Source organism: Triturus cristatus, chromosome 2_1 (assembly GCF_964204655.1).
Source record: "Triturus cristatus chromosome 2_1, aTriCri1.1, whole genome shotgun sequence".
Classification (NCBI taxonomy): domain Eukaryota; kingdom Metazoa; phylum Chordata; class Amphibia; order Caudata; family Salamandridae; genus Triturus; species Triturus cristatus.
The window spans coordinates 31,978,128-31,996,522 of record NC_140581.1 but is presented as its reverse complement, the minus strand read 5'-3'; the positions used below and the strand labels follow the sequence as shown (position 1 = coordinate 31,996,522).

Sequence of the window (18,395 nt, the reverse complement as noted above, 5' to 3'; positions counted from 1 at the left end):
GAGCACTGGATTGACTTCTCGGGCCACTAAAACCCAAATGCAGCAACCACATCATGATCAAATAGACAACTTCAGAACACTAAGAACCCAAATCCAAATACCAGATGGACCCTCGAAGACACAGAGATCCCACCATAAGTGCTAGATGGACTACACCACTCCCAAGATTTATCTCAATTGCTGGAGCACTCACCATCTGTGGAGTATCTTAGTATTTGAGCCTCTGACTTACAGGACTGAAGAGAGGGCCTCAAAGGTAGAGACGCTCACCTTCAATGCTGGATGAAGTATCCTAACAGAGAAGCCCCTAACCCTCAGGAGCAGGTGAGCCTCTCACTTTTAGAACTGAAAGGAGTGCCTCAAAGGCAGAGTCACTCACATTTGGTGCTGAATGATGACTCGCAAAGGCTGAGCCTTCAGTGGTAGATGCACTATCTCAAGGGTCGAGCACATATCCTTCAGGCGTGAATGGAATATCTCATGATTCAGTGCTGGATCTAGTAACACAGCAGTAAAGAGAAGCCCCCCACCCCAAGAAGCGACTGAGCCTCTCACGATTGCACTTTTGGGCTGAAAGGAGTAGCTCAAGGGTAGAGACGAAAAAGTTACTTACCTTTAGTAACGCTCTTTCTGGTAGAGACTCTTGATAACCCCAAGTTCCCCATCTTTTGACTATTCGCCAGGTGTCAGACTAGATCCAGAAACTTTTCAGCAGTACCCCTGGGTGCGGCTCTGCACTGACACTATTCCGCTCTGGAGCACCAGGCTTGCGTGCTGATGTACGTTACTTTTGAGGCTGTCCACGCCTCTAGACACAGAGTCAATAGAGCATTTTGTTTGTGACAAGTATGTAGATTCCGAGACTTTGGATCTTTTTATTGGGTAGAGTCCAATCACAAAATGGGGAGGAAGGAAGCGTCTGTGAGGAATCTGCAGCCAGATAAAGTCTCTACCAGAAAGAGAGTTACCGAAGGTAAGTAACTTCTTTTTCAGATTGAGACTTCTAGCCGCAGATTCCTTATCTTCTGAATAGAAAAAAAGCAGTACCTATACCTATTTGGAGATGGCTCTGTGAATGGACCCAAACCATAAAGTCCTGTAGGACCGAGCAGGCAAATAACCTTCTCAGTGAACCTGACTGTCCAAGCAATAGTGCTTGGTTAACGTATGGAGGGACACCCACATAGCTGCCTAGCATATTTTCTAAGACAGGGACTCAGTTTGCTAATGCAACAGTAGCAGTTTTGTCCCTAGTAGAATTAGCGCAAAGTCCTTCTGGAGGGAGCTGTCAGGACAATCCGTAGTAGATCTTAATGCAGTGCACGATCCATTGGAAGAGGGTTTTCATTTGAACTTCCTTACCTTTTTTAGCTGAACACCCTTCTGGTGTTCCTCTGTTTGATCAAAGTAAAAGCGGAGCGCTCTGTTGGGATCCAAGTGATCAAGCCTTTCCTCCTTAGAGGTGTGGCGTGGAGCATAGTACATTGGAACACCGACAGATTGACTGATATAGAAAGTGTCACAACTTTTGATAGAAATTATGCTTGTGTCCACAGAACGAGTTTCTCTGGGTAGAAGGTAGTGTACAGTGGCTTGACCCAAAGAGCCTGAAGCTCACTTACATGCCATGATGGAAACATGGAACACCCTCTTAATAGTAAGGAGCCATTAGGGGCAGGTGTAAAGTGGCTCAGCGTGCACCTCAAATAAGCGAGGACTAAATTAAGGCCCAAATGGGGCATTACAAAGGGAGTAGTGGGAAACATATGTTGTAGCCCTTTCAAAAATTGTATCATGACTGGTGAATTAAACAATGAGGGCTGATCTGTCCATCCAAAAGCCTAAAGAGCAGAGAGAAAATGCTTAACTATACCCAAAACAAAGCATTGCTGTTCAAGATGCAAAACAAACAATAGAACGTCAGATAACTTGCCTGGAGGGGGTCAATCTGGCGTGCATCACACCAAACCAGAAATGTGTGCCTATAACAGGCGTATACAGTTTTTGCTGAGGGACGCCTGGCTGCCAAGATGACATAGACCACATCCGGGGGAAGGCCAAAGGTGCTCAGCTGTTGTCACTCAATCTCCAAGCCTGGTGCCTAACTCTGCCTTGTTGCTGTGACAGCAGGAACTCCTGGAGCGGCAGCCTGACTGGAAGACATATGCTCAAGCCTAGGATTTCTGGATATCTTGCTCTCTCTCCATGCCCAATCTGAAGCCACTAGGATGACTTGTGCACTGTCTGCCCTGATTTTCTTGAGAACTTGGGACAGGAGCGGTGTCAGCAGAAATGATTACAGGAGTACTGAGTTGCGCTTGAGTCAAAACGTGTTTCCGAGCGAGAGATGCTTAGGAAACTCCAGCGTGCAGATGTGCTGACATTATGCATTTTCTGCGGTGGCGAACAGCGGGAGCCATGGTTCTCTTCATTCATCCACAGAACGCTCTGCAACTAGACTACCTCCACAACTGCGAGGGATCCTCTCAGACCCACGACCCGAGTTGCCCACAGTTCCAGGCCCGAGAGCCTGTACCCTCCTGCTAGTGGACCTGCCGGTCGCCTCCTACACGCCGACCTGACAGCAATCTCTCCAAGACTAACTGACAACGGCCAACCCCCATCCGAACAGCCATCAACTGCCAGCAACCACGCTGGTAACTGTGTCGGCTGCGGCTGAAACCTATCCCGCACCTTGCCTCGCTGACCACAAGGGTAAATAGTATCGCCGGTATCAACTGCCTTGGCGAAGGTACTGAAACCTGCACCGTACGGGTGCCCTGGTCCCCCACGACCATCCCTGCACTCCATGTGGGTCGGACCACTTGAGGACCGAAACTGTAAGTTGTATACTCAGTTGATTCCCTCCACAGGAATCTTGAACTATTTGATATTGCACTGTTGATTCTTGAACGTGAAAAGTACCTTTACTTGTAACATACTTACCTTATTCCTAAGTCTTGGTCTTAAAAAATAAAATTCAAACAAAGTATAATTTTATCAAATTGGACTAGATCTCCTTCATGTGTCATGCATCTATTATTGTTCATGTGTGCGCAATAGATGTATTAGGCCTAGGGCTGCTCGTCCACACTACCAATAACAGAGGACTTTGGGTTTTCCATTGAACCCTGTACACTTTTGGGGAACCCCTAAACGCTGTATACGGTATTACCAACTAGTGATCATATGCAGCACCAGCTTCCGACAAGGGGTTAACACCAGCTGGCCATTGTCTCATGCTGTAGCCCAATAGGACCCTCTGTGAGCCAATGGTCATCCAAGTTAGGTATTAAGTAAAAAGGTGTTCGTCATTCGCCCGGTCATGACCTATGAACATGTTCAAATATAGCGGCCCGATTCACAGAACTAACTTAAGACAAAATCCTAAACTTACTACTTTTGGTATTCACAGAAGTTAGGATTTTGTCTTAAGTTTCTCTTAAGTTTGTCTTAAGTCTGCCTTAAGTCTGTCTTAAGTCTGTCTTAAGTTTGTCTTAAGTTTGTCTTAAGTTTGTCTTAAGTTTGTCTTAAGTCTGTCTTAAGTTTGTCTTAAGTCAAACTTAGGTCAAAATCCTAACTTCTGTGAATACCATAAGTAGTAAGTTTAGGATTTTGTCTTAAGTTATTTCTGTGAATCGGGCCCATTATGTCCACCCAACATGTTTATATGAGGCAGAGTGTAGCTCAAAGAGCATGCTTCCCACAGACTCGTGTATGCTTTTACGTACTATCCGGGAGCATCAACCTGGATGGTATTGCCAAACATAGACTACATGCTAATTGTCTATGCACCAATATGACCCCCGTGGTGAGAGATAGCCTAAAACCCTCTTACCTGCAGTGTCAGCGGGGTCGACACTTTGGCCTCCTGGAGAGAGAACTACTCTGTCTCAGGCACGAAATAATAAGGGATCGTCAACGTATGTCCAGAGGGGATGTGGGAAGCATGGAGACCTCAGGGAATTGTGTGTCTTCCTTGGAGACACCTAGGTTTGATGTTATGTAGACGACATATTTATAATGTGCCACGGCTTGGAAGAACTAGCCCAAGAATTTCTGATCTGGATGAACTCGCAAAATGAGTTTCTAAAATTCACACTAGCCATGAGTAACCAGAAACTCCCCCTCCTAGATCTAAAGATTAGAGAAGAAAAGAGGAAATTCATTACAAAAGTTTATACAAAACCTACTGACAGGTAGAGTTTGTTAAACCTTGAGAGTGCACGTTTCTTGAGAGAAAGCCTCCTGATAGGCCAATTTCTACACATTAGGAGTAATAGCTCAGATCTGTAAAATAATATGGTTCAAGCTATAAAACTAAATGAAAATCTGCTGGACAAACACTACCTGAGACAGCTAATAGAAAGGAAAGAGAAAGGGCAAGGTACAACCACAGGGTAACATTGAAAAGAGAGAGAGAAGGCACTAAAGAGGTAATATGTATTAGTACCTTTATTGACAATTCAAATGATGTGAAAAGGATTGTATATAAAAAGTGGCAATATTGAACAGAGCCAGACTGACACTTCAAAAACTATTTTTTTCCTTTAAACACAATACCAGTTTATGAAACCTCATCCACACAAGACCCAGAGCCACGTTAACACTGACACCAGGCACACTGAAGGTCTCCTAAGTAAAGGGGTATTTTCCATGCAGGCAGCGCTCTCTATGCACATATACACCACATACAACAACACTGGCCTTCAAATACCAATGGACACAAAGGAATCAAACCAAGTGCAACTCCATGAATGCAATCTATTTGACCGTGGGTATAAATATGTGGGAGGGCGGTCTCAGTGCTGTGATTGCTTCGAAAGCCAGACTGGGAGAGGTCCAGGGTGTGATTGGCTTCTATGCACTCGGAAAGATGGGCATTGATCGCCTTCTCGATGACCTGGGCTGGTAAGGAGAGCATGGAGATGGGTCTGAAGTTCTTATGGTCCGTCTGGTTGGCAGAGGGTTTCTTCATCAGGGGGTTGTGGGAGGGGAGAGAGGGTCTTGGGTATCAAGGCTATCACAGATCTCCTTAATCTTGCGGTTGAAGAAGGTGCCAAGTTTGTTGCAGAGGTCTTGAGAGGGTGCGATGTCTGCTGTTTCTGTGCTTGGTTTGGTGAATTCTTTGACAACTGCAAAGATTTCGTTGCTATTGAGCGTGTTGGCATTAATGCTTTCTTATAGGGGCGCTTTCTTTGTTGTTCTAATGAGGTGTTGGTGTTCAGTGACTGCGGTTTTGAAGGTTAAATGGTGTTGTGGGGTCCTGCTGCTCCTCCAACTCTTCTCAAGTTGTCTACAGGTGTACCTGGATTCCTGAAGGGTGAGAGAGAACCCGCCGGGTTTCTTGGAGTGTCACTTGCCTGGGGCTTTCTTGAGGGGAGCCAGTGTGTCGGCGCAGTTGGAGATTGCGTGTTGAGGTATTAGCGTCCACGAATGTCGGTGGTTTTGTTTTGTTGAGGGAGGTGATGAGCTGTTCTTTGGTGACCTTTTTCCAGCTTGTGCAAGGGTAGCAGTGGGCACGGTGGTGTACAGTGGGTTTGTTGAAGGAGAAATGACCGCAGCAGTGGTCAGTCAAAGGAGCTCGGAGGGATGACTCTGTATTGGCATCCTGCACCCGGCTGCCCCTGTGCTGCTGGTGGTGTAATTTTGGTGCATCTTTCAACCCTGCCCAGTGCTTGCTTCATCCCCTGGAGACTGGTCCCCCACGCCACTGCTACTTACCTTTAAGCAGCCCCTGTCCGATTACCCCAGTCCCCATTGTTATGTTATGTTAATTTATTCTTATAATGCGCACAGCTACCCAAAAAGGGTTTCCCGGCACAGAGCTAGAAGGAGACTCTAAGAAGATAAACATAACGGAATGAAATAGGTTATTGATTAAACAGCCAAGTTTTTAGCTGTTTACGGAAATTTAAACACAAAGATTCCTTACGCATCAAGAGAGGAAGAGAGTTCCACAGACGTGGGCCGAGATAAGAGAAGGAGCGACCGGCCATTCTTGCAAGCTTGATCCTGGGAATCTCAAAGACTTCCTGCGTAGAAGAGCGCAATGAACGAGCGGGTTGATAGAGGCGTACCAGATTTTGCAGATATTTAGGTGCAGTACCATTCTTGATTTTAAACATATAGCTCAGGGCCTTGAACTTTGTTCGATTTTCCACCCTGAGCCAATGCAGATCTCTCATGCATTAGAGACAGAAGACATTCTAGGAATTCTGCAGAGTAATCTCGCTGCAGAGTTCTGTACCGTCTGAAGCTTGCGCATCACATCCCTGTTGATACCCAAAAAGAGGATGTTTCCATAATCCAGTCGTGCAATTACAAATGCCTGGCCTACAGTCTTTTGGGTGACAGCAGGGAGCATCCATATGATTTTTCTTAACCATTTGAGAATGGTAAAACAGGTGGCTGCAGTTTTTACTGCATGTTGTCTCATTGACAATTTATTGTCTATGATGAAGCCAAGATTACGGACATGAGAAGAGGGCACAGGTAGAGGCCCCATTTCAACAGGCCAATGTTGTGGGCCCCAGAGATCTGTGTTTTTTCCAAGAATAAGGACCTCCATTTTTTCCCCGTTAAGCTTGAGCAAATTAGATTGCATCCAAGATGCAATATTGCGCAGGCCCACTTGCAGGGTAGAAGGTCCAGAACTCTTTTCTGCCGATAGGGATAAGATGATTTGAGTGTCATCGGCATAAGAAAAGAGCGGCCGCCCCACTTCTTCTGCAATGCCTGCCAGAGTTTGTACATAGATATTGAAGAGAAGCGGGCTCAAAACTGAGCCTTGTGGTACCCCATACGGCGAGGGATAAACCTTAGGGGAAGCCCTAGAAGAAAACACTTGAAATGTACGATTAGCTAAAAAAGAAGACAACCAACTAAGTGCCGATCCCAAGATGCCTAGGGATCGTAAAGACTTAATTAATACGGTGTGAGAAACCGTATCAAATGCGGCACTTAGGTCAAGCAATATCAGTGCCACTGTATTACCTGCATCCAAGCGTTGACGTAGCATTTCGGTTACGCCATTGATTTGTATTGTGCACCCAACCTCGAACTTGCACCCTACACCCGGCCACCCTTGTGCCGCTGGTGGTGCACTGTTGGTGCTGAGCTGAACCTTGCTCAATACTGATCTCATCTTCCAAAGAAAGGTCTTGTAAATTGATGTTACTTATTTGCAGGCTAAATGTTTTCTTTCTCCCATAGGTTAACATTGCAAAGTCTGAAAATTGCACTAAGTATCCACTTTTTACATTGAAAAGAATTTCTATTACAAAACATATATTTTCCTAAAACGAAGTTCTGTGGTTCTACAAAATAAAGATAACCAAGTATTATTTTTATAAATTGGTCTCAGATTTATTCGTTGAGTTTGTGTCTCATTTATTGCCACTGTGTGTACAACTAATCCTTAACACTGCCCTCTGATAAGCCTAACTGCTCGCCCACACTACCATAAAAGAGACCGGTAGTATTATCTACTTGAGCCTCTGTAAAGCCTCTGGGGATCCACTGGACAGTTAAGTGGTCGACCTTGAAGCTGGGGTACGGGGTTAGAGTCTCAGCACAGATGCTCAACATCCTGTGATTCTGGGCGAATCACTAAATCTTCCTGCGCATAACAAAATAAATGTTTCTGTCTGAATTGCAACTGGTTCTCAAGTAAAGCGCTGTGATACTTTTGGGTCAAGTTTGTGCTATTTAAAACAAAACAACAACAAATAAACAACTTCATTTTGGTACAGTATATGGAGAGCAGGCTTCCTACAATAGCTGTAACCAAAACCGGTCCCTAAATCTGTGGGTTTACAAATACATTGTGGGATAAATCCCACGCAGAGAGTTGTGGGCCAGTTCTCTCTCAGCCTGTGCCGCCTCAACATCTGCAAGGACCGGGGGGGGTCAGACTACTGTGGTCTCAAATATTGTATCCAAAATATCCACTTCCATAATATCAGCCAGGCACCGACGTAGAGGTAAATCTAGAGATACTATTTTGAACTCACATCTACGTAGGTTGAAAAAATATATATCGTCAAGGTACATATGTTCAAGAGTTTAATAAAACTATGCTTACCTATATATACTCAGCTTGACTATATTTTGTTAGTCAATATTTTTTCCATGATAATTTTTTTGCACAAACAACGGGTCTTCATACGGACCACTTCTAAAATCACACTAATTTCTTTATAATTGACTGGGTCAGTCCTCCCATAATGAGAAATAATACCAGAGCAAAAATTTGTGACAAAGAATGGAATATTAATAGCTTCATGTTTTATAGTCATAAACAGTATACATTTGCAGTGCTCCGAATCAAGAAAATGGAAAGATAAGGCTCAGTGCATGTGAGCGGTGACGAAAGTCATATTAAACAAAACATCACAGCTTGAAATAATACAACTCTTGGCCGTTTTGAGGATTGGTCTCAAGACAATGCTATACATCAACAGCTGTTTTCAATGTGTGTCCAGCACCAAATTTGTACAGACCAAGTTTATGTAATTAGTCAACGTTTCAAACCAATAGGCAGGTTATATTTACAGCTGGGTCTTCATCAGGACAGAAAATAAAGGATACACCCTCTAATAGGTGAAAATAGATGCAACAGTGGCAGAGGATTGGGAATAGCATGAGAATTCAGCTCTGTAGAGTCAAATGAAGTCACAGGTCAATCGAACCCATCCATATGCTGCAAGAAGTGTGACAAAGCTCATTCAAACTATGGAAGCCATCAGTGGTAAAATAATCCCCATGATAAGCGGCACCCAGCTGGTAATAGGAAAATGCTCCTTACCAGTATGCATCTGTTCTTGGCATGTAGGGCTGTAGATTCGTATACTTGTGCATAGATCGCCATCTGGTGTTGGGCTCGGGTGTTTGCACTTTGTTTTTGTCTTGGAAGTCTTTGTAGTCAAGAGGTAGGTGACTCCTCTTTAGGACGATAATGCGCATGGGCATCGAATCCATCTCCAGATTGTTTTTTCATGGAAAGTTATGATGGAGTCAGTAAGAAATAGAAAAGGATGTCCAAGTGTAATGTATCTAAGTAAGATGGTACTGCACAGATAGAGGTATCCGGGGAGGCGGGTGGGCATATACGAATGTACAGCTCTACATGCCAAGAACAGATGCATACTGGTAAATAGCATTTTCTGTTCGAGGCATATGAGCTGTAGATCATACACTTGTGCATAGACTATACAGCAGTTACCTCCTTAGTGATGGCTACCTGTATCTGTTGCAAGTATTTGAAAAAGTGTTCTTAATACAGCTTGGCCCACACTAGCTTGTTGTTTTGCTTGCACGTCAACACAATAGTGTTTTGTGAAAGTTTGTGGTGTAGACCAAGTTGCTGCTTTGCAGATGTCATCTAGGGGAATGTTCCCTAAGAATGCCATAGCTGCCCCTAGTTTACGTGTGGAGTGAGCCCTAGGGGAATGGTTAAGGTGTGTTTGGCTTTAGCATAGCATATTTGGATGCATTTAACAATCCACCTTGCAATCCCCGTTTTTGAGTTAGGATTGCCTTTATGAGGTGGGGAGAAAGCCACAAAAAGCTGTTTAGTCTTTCTAAAGGATTTTGTCCTTTCAATGTAGTAAAGTATTGCTCGTTTTACTTCTAGCATGTGAAGAGCCCGTTCTGCTACTGAGTCTGGTACAGGGAAAAACACTGGGAGTTGTACAGACTGATTAAGGTGGAAAGCAGGGACGACTTTAGGTAGAAATTTTGGGTTAGTCCTAGGAACCGCTTTGTTATGATGGATTTGTAGAAATGGTTCTTGTATGGTTAATGCCTGGAGTTCACTGACTCTTCTGAGAGAGGTGATCGCAACCAGGAAAGCTAATTGTAATTCGTATTCAGGCATAGGTTCAAATGGGGGACCCATGAGCCTGGTAAGTACCACATTTAGGTTCCATACCGGAGAGGGTGGAACTCTAGGTGGAATTATTCTTTTAAGTCCTTCCATAAACGCCGTGATAGCTGGTACTCTAAACAAAGACAAGTGTTGTCTGTTTTGGAGATAAGCTGCTATCGCCGCGAGATGTAGTCTAATGGATGTATACGCTAGGTTACATTGTTGTAAATGTAAAAGGTAACAGATGATGTTGATGGAGCAGGTAAAACAAAATGTTGTATACCTCCTCTAATTTGCATGAAAATAATTACGTAATCATTTTAAAATTAATTAAAATAACATGTTTGCAGTGGAAGTGTTATTAATCAACCTTTATATCTTGATAAACATCCATACACGTGGGACTAAATTGCTAATTGGATGGCAGGACAATTAATTAATTTACTATGGTATGCAAACTAACATTAGATTGTGGTGAAATAGTAAACATTGCATGATTTATGTTGCTTTGTGATCGTTTGTGCTTTAAAAGTTATCAAGTGGTAAGTATTATTGCTTTAAATGTTGCTACTGCTAGGAAAATACTAATATATATTGGGATTAGTATGGGTTTGAACATCAGAACTTTCATTTCTATATTTTAATTGCTGTTATGTCTATTTCTGCTTAAGTTGGCATTCTGTCCTACTAGGCCGCAGTTCCAAGATGGCGCTCTCTGAAGCAGACGCTACCATGTGCACGTGATGACTTCTGCGCATGCCCAGATGGCTCTTGAAATCAAGAGGTAGCTTGAACTCCCGACATCGTGTTCCCTGCCAAGGACGAAAGTCAGGAACTTGACTGCAAGCCAGAAGATGACAAAATGAAAATCAAGGAAGAGACAAAGAGAGGACCTATCAGTGGGATCCTTTTTACCTTGGAAAAGAATACAAGTACTGTTTCCCCGCATGGGAACTGAACAGACAATGTCGATTTGAGAACTTTGTGAAAAGTCACTATGGAGAACCAGTTTGCACTGGGAAAATTCAACAAACTACAGATAACCCCGAACAGTCCAATCAGAACATTTGGTCTGCCCCTAAAGTTGCTATTCTAAAATGAAGTAAGGCAGAAAAGGGTATAAAACCTTCCCATCAATCATTACGTAGAGAGAAGAGTTGGAAGGGTTGGTTGCAGCAGCGTTCGTTCGTTGGTTTGTTCGTTGGGTTTCGTTTGTGGCTGCATATATCTTTGGGTTATTTCTTTGTGTTTCCTAAATACTATGATATCAGTCTGAGTGTGGAATTGGTCCATGCTCCGGATTGATGTTCGGACTTTGCTGAAATTCTGAACTTTACTACGCTGTATCCTGTATTTCACACGCCAGTTTGACCCTTTGGTGAGAATTGGACTGCCTGTTCAAGGGAGTCTTCATTTGTGAATGCAGATAACTCCCTGTTTGATCCGAACCTTTCATCATTTTCCACTTGGTAATCATTCAATGTACTTTTCTGAAAATCTATGTCTAAGAGTAATTTCTGAATGTTCATATTTTCTCTTTAATAAATTTAATGATCAAAGAACGAGCTCTAGAAAATAAATGACAATTTAAGAGTTTAATTAACGGTAAGATAAACAAAATTTGAAATAATAAGAAATGAGTTTGTGGTTCTTAAATTGATTACAGACAATATCAAATGTTTCCTAGGCTTTAATTGTGTCTTAGCTGGTTCTAATTCACCATCAACCAGTCCAACTAGTTGGTCCATCGACCAAATAGTGGAGTGCCTTGATGTTAAAGTCAGGATTCTGAAGGTGTACATAGAATGTGTATATATAGTAAAGCAAATTAATCCTGATAGGTAATAAGGTACCCACATGTCCAGCGCCGTTTTCTCCTGTGAACGGATTCAAGTGACATTGATTGAATGACGAGCGTGTTGGTGTTATGGACCCCACCAATGAATGAGTGTATGAGTGATCTGTTGTGAATATGGATCTGCGACGTATGGAGAATATGTAAATTTTGTCCTCCGCGCTGGATCAATGTCTTGAATAGAAGCATCTAGTGGGTTGATTTTGTTATTTGTACAGTAAATTACAAATCTTTTCAATTTTGCGGCATAGCAAGCTTTTGTGGTAGGACGTCTAGCCTCTTTAATGATGTTAATGAAGTCTGGCGGGAGATTAAGGTAGCCAAACTCTAAGATTTCAGGTGCCTGGTCGCAAGGTTGAGTTGACTGGGATCTGGATGCCTTATCTCTCCATGATTCTGGGTGAGAAGCTTGGGTGAGAGGCGTAGCTTTTGATGGGGAACTACTGATAGTTCCAAGAGGGTTGTTAACCATGGCTGTCCGGCCCATGTTGGAGTAATTAGGATCATTGTGAGGGAATGCTGTTTGAGTTTCCAAACCACTAGCGGAATGAGTGGGAGAGGCGGAAAAGCGTAAGCAAATTTGCCTGACCAGTTCAGTTCATCCATAGCGCATTGCCTTTGGACAATGGGTGTGGATACCTGGATGCGAAGCTTGGGCATTTTGCGTTTTTGTGTATGGCAAACAGGTCTATTTCTGGGTGGCCCCACATTTGAAAGAATGGAAGCAGACCTTCAGGATGAAGTTCCCATTCGTGGATCTGTTGTGTTTGGCGACTGAGTAGATCCGCATTTGATTGTGTACTCCGGGGAGGTGTTCTGCAAGGAGATATAGGTTTTGTGGAATGGCTCATCACCATATGCTTTGAGCTGGGTGTGAAAGCTGCAAAGAGTGTTTCCCTCCCTGTTTTTGTATGTAATACATTGCTGTCATGTTGTCTGTACGGACTAGGACAGCTTTGTTTAGGAGGTTGAGTTGAAAAGATTTAAGCGCTAGGAAGATTGCCAACAATTCCAGGTAATTTATGTGGAATTGTTTTTTTTGAGGGGTCTATAAGCCCTAAATGGTATGGGTTTGAAGATGAGCTCCCCAGCCGGTAAGCAATGCGCTATCTGTGGAACCAGGTCGAGGAGCGGCCGCCCTCTGGAAAGGTTTTGTGTGTTCCACCACTGCAGACATCCATTGGTGCGGTCGTCTACCAACGCCAGATCTGTTATCTGACCTTGAGCCTGGTTCCACTGACATGCCAAACACTCCTGTAAGGGATGCATTTGGAGTTGTGCATACGGGACGATGAGAATGCAAGAGGCCATCATGCCGATTAGCTGCATGAACACTTGCGCTGGTAGTGAGTGTTGAAGCAGAAATTTTGCTATTAGAGCTTGAATGGTGCTTATCCGGACTGGTTTGGGGTATGCTAGAGCTTTTGTAGTGTCTATTGTAGCCCCTAGATACTGTTGTATACTGGATGGTTGGAGATGGGATTTGGTGAGGTTTACCGTGAATCCCAAGTGGTCAAGCAGTTGGATTGTTTTGTGTGTGTGTTGCACACAGCTGCTGTGTGACTTGGCTTATATGAGCCAGTCGCCTAGATAAGGGAAGACATGAATGTGCTGTCTTCTTAAGTGGGCCGCAACTAATGCAAGACATTTGGTGAAGACTCTGGGTGCTGCAGTCACCCAGAACAGGAGGACCTTGAATTGGTAGTGTTCACTATCTACCACGAACCCGAGATATTTCCTGTGAGTGGGGTAAATGGGAATATGAAAGTAGGCGTCCTTTAAATAGAGAGTGGAGAGAAAGTCGTCTTGTTGAAGTAGTGTGAGCACCTGTTGGAGAGTGACCATGTGGAAGTGATCCGACTGAATGTAGAGATTTAGCGGTCTGAGGTCCAATATGGGCCTGAGAGATCCGTCCTTTTTGGGAATTAGGAAATAGAGGGAGTAAACCCCTGGGCCTTGGTGAGGCAAGGGGACTGGTTCTATTGCATGTTTTTGTAATAGAGAGAGAACCTCTTGTTTGAGAAGTGTTAGATGTTCCGAGGACATTGGACATTGTCTGGGAGGAATGTTTGGGGGTAGAGGTGAGTTCCAGGCAGTCACCATACTGGATAATTTGTCTTACCCACTTGTCTGTTGTGATTGATTTCCAGATAGGTAGGAACTGTGATAGACGACCCCCGACAGGAGTGGGATGGGCGGGGGGAATTGCCGGGAAGTCACTGTTTGGTGGTAGGGGAGGTGCAGTTATTGTTGCCGCTACCTCTTCTTTTACTATTGTGGGACTCTTATAGGACGAAGAGGGATGTTCTGAACCAATAGTTTTGGATTCAGCTCTATAGAAGGAGCGGTGAAAAGAGCCTCTAGAGGAAGGGAATTTTAAGGCCCCATGGACTTAGCAGTTTCCGTATCTTTTTTCATCTTTTCTAAAGATGTGTCAACTGAGGGCCAAAAAAATACTCTTGATCAAAGGGCTGATTTAGGATAGCAGATTGTACCTCCTGTTTAAATACAGAGACTCGGAGCCAAGCATTGTAAGAGAGTAGGATCTGCTTGACATGGGTACCCCCACTTTTTGCTGGTGTTTCACTGTTTTTCGACCTTAGTCTGGCTGTGGCCCTGCTAATCAGGATCACAGCCTAGCTGCTTCCTCTCTAAAATGGTTTCCATGTACATTAGGTACATATCTAATTGGATTCTGGAGTGCCTTATAAGCCCCTAGTATATGGTATACTATGTACCTAGGGCATAGGTACCTCAGAGGCTTACCAGGGGCTGAAGCATGTATTATGCCACCCCTGGGTAGCACTCCAAAATGGCACCACAGGTCTGCTACTGCAGCCTGGGTAAGGGTGTGCTTGCACCCCTTACAGTGGTATAGGCTACCTATATCCATATATATATATACACAGACACATATAAACCTATTAGCCACTCCTATGGCAGGCCTTGAAGGCAAAGTGCTTGGTTTTGTGTGAGAGGGTGCCCAAGCATGAGCTGAGCCCCTCTGCAGCTTTCGGAAATCCTTCCTTATAGCTGTTCTGTAATACAGCCATGCCATATGCTCTTAAGTGCATTATATCCTCGTGGTAAATGCTAACTTTGGAACGGCTGCATCAAAAAATGTGTTGTTTGGTATCAAACGCTTTGGAATACTACCCCCCGCCCGCCAGTTCTGGCGGTGGGGGTAGCATTCCACCCTTCTAGAGGGAGAGACATGTTCACACTATTCAAACCCTGTAGGACTATCCTGAGCCCCGGCATCACAAAATGGATGCCTCTGCCACAGACATGGATCTGGCCTCCTGCTGCTGACCGAAACTCCAGCAGGGGAGGCCTGGACAATAGGTTTCCTGTCGAAGAGAGGTGTAACCACCTCCCCAGACAGGCAGATGTGCATTGGGCCTGAGCGGGAGCACTCTCTGGTGCTTTGAAGTCCTGCACTGGGGGCACACTTTGTGTCCCTGTGCATAGTCCAGTTCAAACCAGTTGCAGTGGCTACCTGCCCCTGCTCTGGTGCGAAACTGGACAAAGGAAATGGGTGTAACCACCCCTCTTTCCAAACCCTCCCATAGGTGGGTCCCTAGAGTATGTCCAACCCCCAAACTTAGTATAAGTACGGGAACCCAGTCCTTGAGACTTTAGATTACCCTGGACGAAACTCTGCAACATAAATCCTGGACCTTCGACGTTGTATCCTGACTAGAAGACTGAAGAAATCTCCCTTGGGGTCAAGGAGTGACTCCCCTGCTTGGCAGGCACCAAAGAAGCTACAGACCAGTCTGCATTGCTGAAGCTCCCGCTGGACGCCCAAGTCTTTGCATCACCAGAGGTGGATTTCCAGACTTCCCCGAGGCTACCCTGAGTGCACAGTGAAGCTGAGGTCCATGGCTATTGTGGGTGAAGTGGAACCGTGACCCCTGGGCACCGTGAACTTTTGCAGCAACACTATCTTCCTGGTCCTCCTCGAAGTTGTGCTTTGAGCTCTGAGTAGCCCCCGCCTTGAGCACCTCCTGCACCAAAGATTGCTGGCCTCCACTCGACGAGTGACCCGTGGGCCAGTTTCAAATGTGACCGCTCGAGGTTCCTTCACGATCACTAGCCCGTTGGCTAGCCGGTCCCCACGAAGGCAACTCCTCTTCTAATTGGGCTTTCCTGGTTGCTCCGGAAGTGCTCTGACTTACCCTCACTGGGTGAGTCCCTCAGACCTTGCTGGTCTGCACCCCAGTCCTTTCTCTGAATTCCAGTGAATTGCCGTTGCCAAGGCTTGTTGGTTCCATTCTGGTCACCGACACTGCAACACTCGACAGACTTCATGGCACAGCTCGAATCCGGCTCATGGACTTCATCGACACCTCCTGGACCTCGTGGCTGAAGAGTCAAGACACCCATCAACTCACCTGAAGCACCCGACATCTGTGGGCATTGGTCCATCCTGCCCTCGGTCACTGGCTAGTGACCCAGACTCTGTCCCCTCTGCTTTCAGGTTCTTTCCATCCCAGATCCAGGCTTGGATCTCTTTGGACACTTCTCCTCTTCACGGCAGCAGCAGTTCTTTGCAGGCTTTCATTGCAATCGACGACACGACGAGACACCAAAAGACACCTATGCACCCGGCTTCCCTGGGTGTGGTAACTTAAGTACTCCGGTGCTCCCGTGGGTGCTAGCCCTAGAACCTCTTAAGTCCAAAAGGATTTGGTCCTGACTCGATTAGAAGTGTCCCTAATCCTTAAATTTCAAACTGTGACATTGCCCATAGAAGATAACGGGAACCCGCGGTTGTGTTTACACACTGCATACAGTCCCCGTGGGTCCCCTGTGTCACTACCTTGGGTGGTTCATTGGGGTCTCAGCGATTCTACAGGCTCTAGGCCTTGTGTCTAGTTCAGTCGTGGTTCGTATACCACTTTTTTGGTATATGGTTTGGTACGCCCCTAGGGCCCAAACTTGTATTTGCGCTATTACTGATGATTACTCACTTGTAACTTAAGTACTTCGAACTCCAGTCTCATAAAGAGACTAGAGGGGTGTGTTTTGATCTTAAATAAATATATTTTAAATATATACCTGGTGTGGTTGTCCTTTCATTTGATCATTCAAGAGATTATAGACTGGTAAAACAAGCTGCTTTACATTCCTTCAAGACTTAGCCACCACTAGGATAGCTTTCAATAAAGGTTGTCTTTAACCAATTCACCATAAGGGGTTGTTTGGACTGATACAAGGTGCCCACTATAATTAGTGGACAGCATATTTCAGGCCACCTTCTCACAAGCATGCCTGCACAATAAAACGCTAGTATTAATGGTGCGAGCTGCGGTATCAGCCGCGTCGAGCGCACATTTAATTGAGGTGTTTGTGATCAATATCCCCTCTTGTATAAGGTTGTTGGCTTCTTGTTGGTACTGGTCAGGAAGGTGTTCCATGAGCGTTTCCAGCTTGTCATTGGCAGCTCTGTCATATCTGGCCAATAAAGCTTGGGCCAATGATTTGCAGCCTGTGACGCAATACGTTTACCAGATGTGTCTATTAGTTTGGACTCCTTATCAGGAGGGGGGGTGTCTCCTGTACTCTGCGAGTTTGCCCTCTTGCGTACATTAGACACCACAAGAGAATCCAAAGGGGCCTGACCTTTAATGTAAATCGGGTCATCGGGAGCTGCCTTATTCTTTTTATCTATCCTGTTGTTTAGAATCCTGGCTCTGACAGGGTCCTTAAAAACATCTGGGGCATGTTTGGGCATGCCTTTTAACACTGGCAGGGTGCGCATGGATTTTTGCAAGGGGGCAAAGGTTTCAAGTAAAAAATCTTCCTCTAAAGGATCAGAATGTAACTGTACCCCATGGTATTGGGCAACCCTATTGATAAGTTGCGCAAACCCAATATTATCATCTGGTGGTGATGCCCTAGATGGATAGAGGTCTGGGTCATTATGTGGGTTGGGATCTGTGTTGTAGTCATCCCAAGGGTCTACGTCATGTGGGATGGTATGTGCATCATCATCCCCATGTGGATCTGTATTCCCACCCCCATCAGTATGATCATCCTCAGTATCTGATGTTTGAGGTGAAACGATATTTTGTGGGGAGTGTGGTGGAGAAATAAGAAGATTTGGATCAGCTGGAGGAGGCGAAGCAGGTGGAGAGGTGTTAGTACTCATCTCCTTTCTTTTCAAGGGTATTTCAGATTCCTCTGAAGTGTCCAGTTTCCTCTTTTTTGGAGGCTTGGCGACGACTTTGCCAGTCTCTGGGTTAATAGAAAGAGTTTTTTGTTTTGGATCCAAAAAATCAGGTACCGGTTGTGTGGGTAAAATGTATTTTTTCGGTGCCGAAGATTTTGTGTCAAAATGTTCTTTGGATCGAGTCTCTGAGGCTTTCTGTGGGGTCTTGGACTCTTTAGGTTTTGTTCTAGGAGTTAGTGACTCCGAGACTTTTTTCGGCTCCGACAATTATTTCGCTCCAAAGCCGTTTTCGGCTCCGAAGATTTTTTCGGTTTTGAATGTTTGTCTTTGGTATGTTTCAACGCCGAGGCCTTCGGCGTCGAGGTTGTTTTCGGTGTCAACGAAGAAGGGTGTGGCACATCTTTGGTCTTGTGCTTCGGTGCCGAAGGTGACTTTTTGGCACCGGAATGGGGTTGGCTCGAGCCCGAGCCAGAAGGCTTATCTTTAGGTTT

General features: G+C 44.9%; 1 protein-coding gene across 7 annotated transcripts in view; it reads right to left on the bottom strand.

Moving 5' to 3' along the window:
- LOC146863653 (putative E3 ubiquitin-protein ligase HERC1) overlaps window positions 1-18,395 on the bottom strand; it is a 1,482,062-nt gene that overhangs the window by 758,413 nt on the left and 705,254 nt on the right. The window lies entirely within an intron of this gene.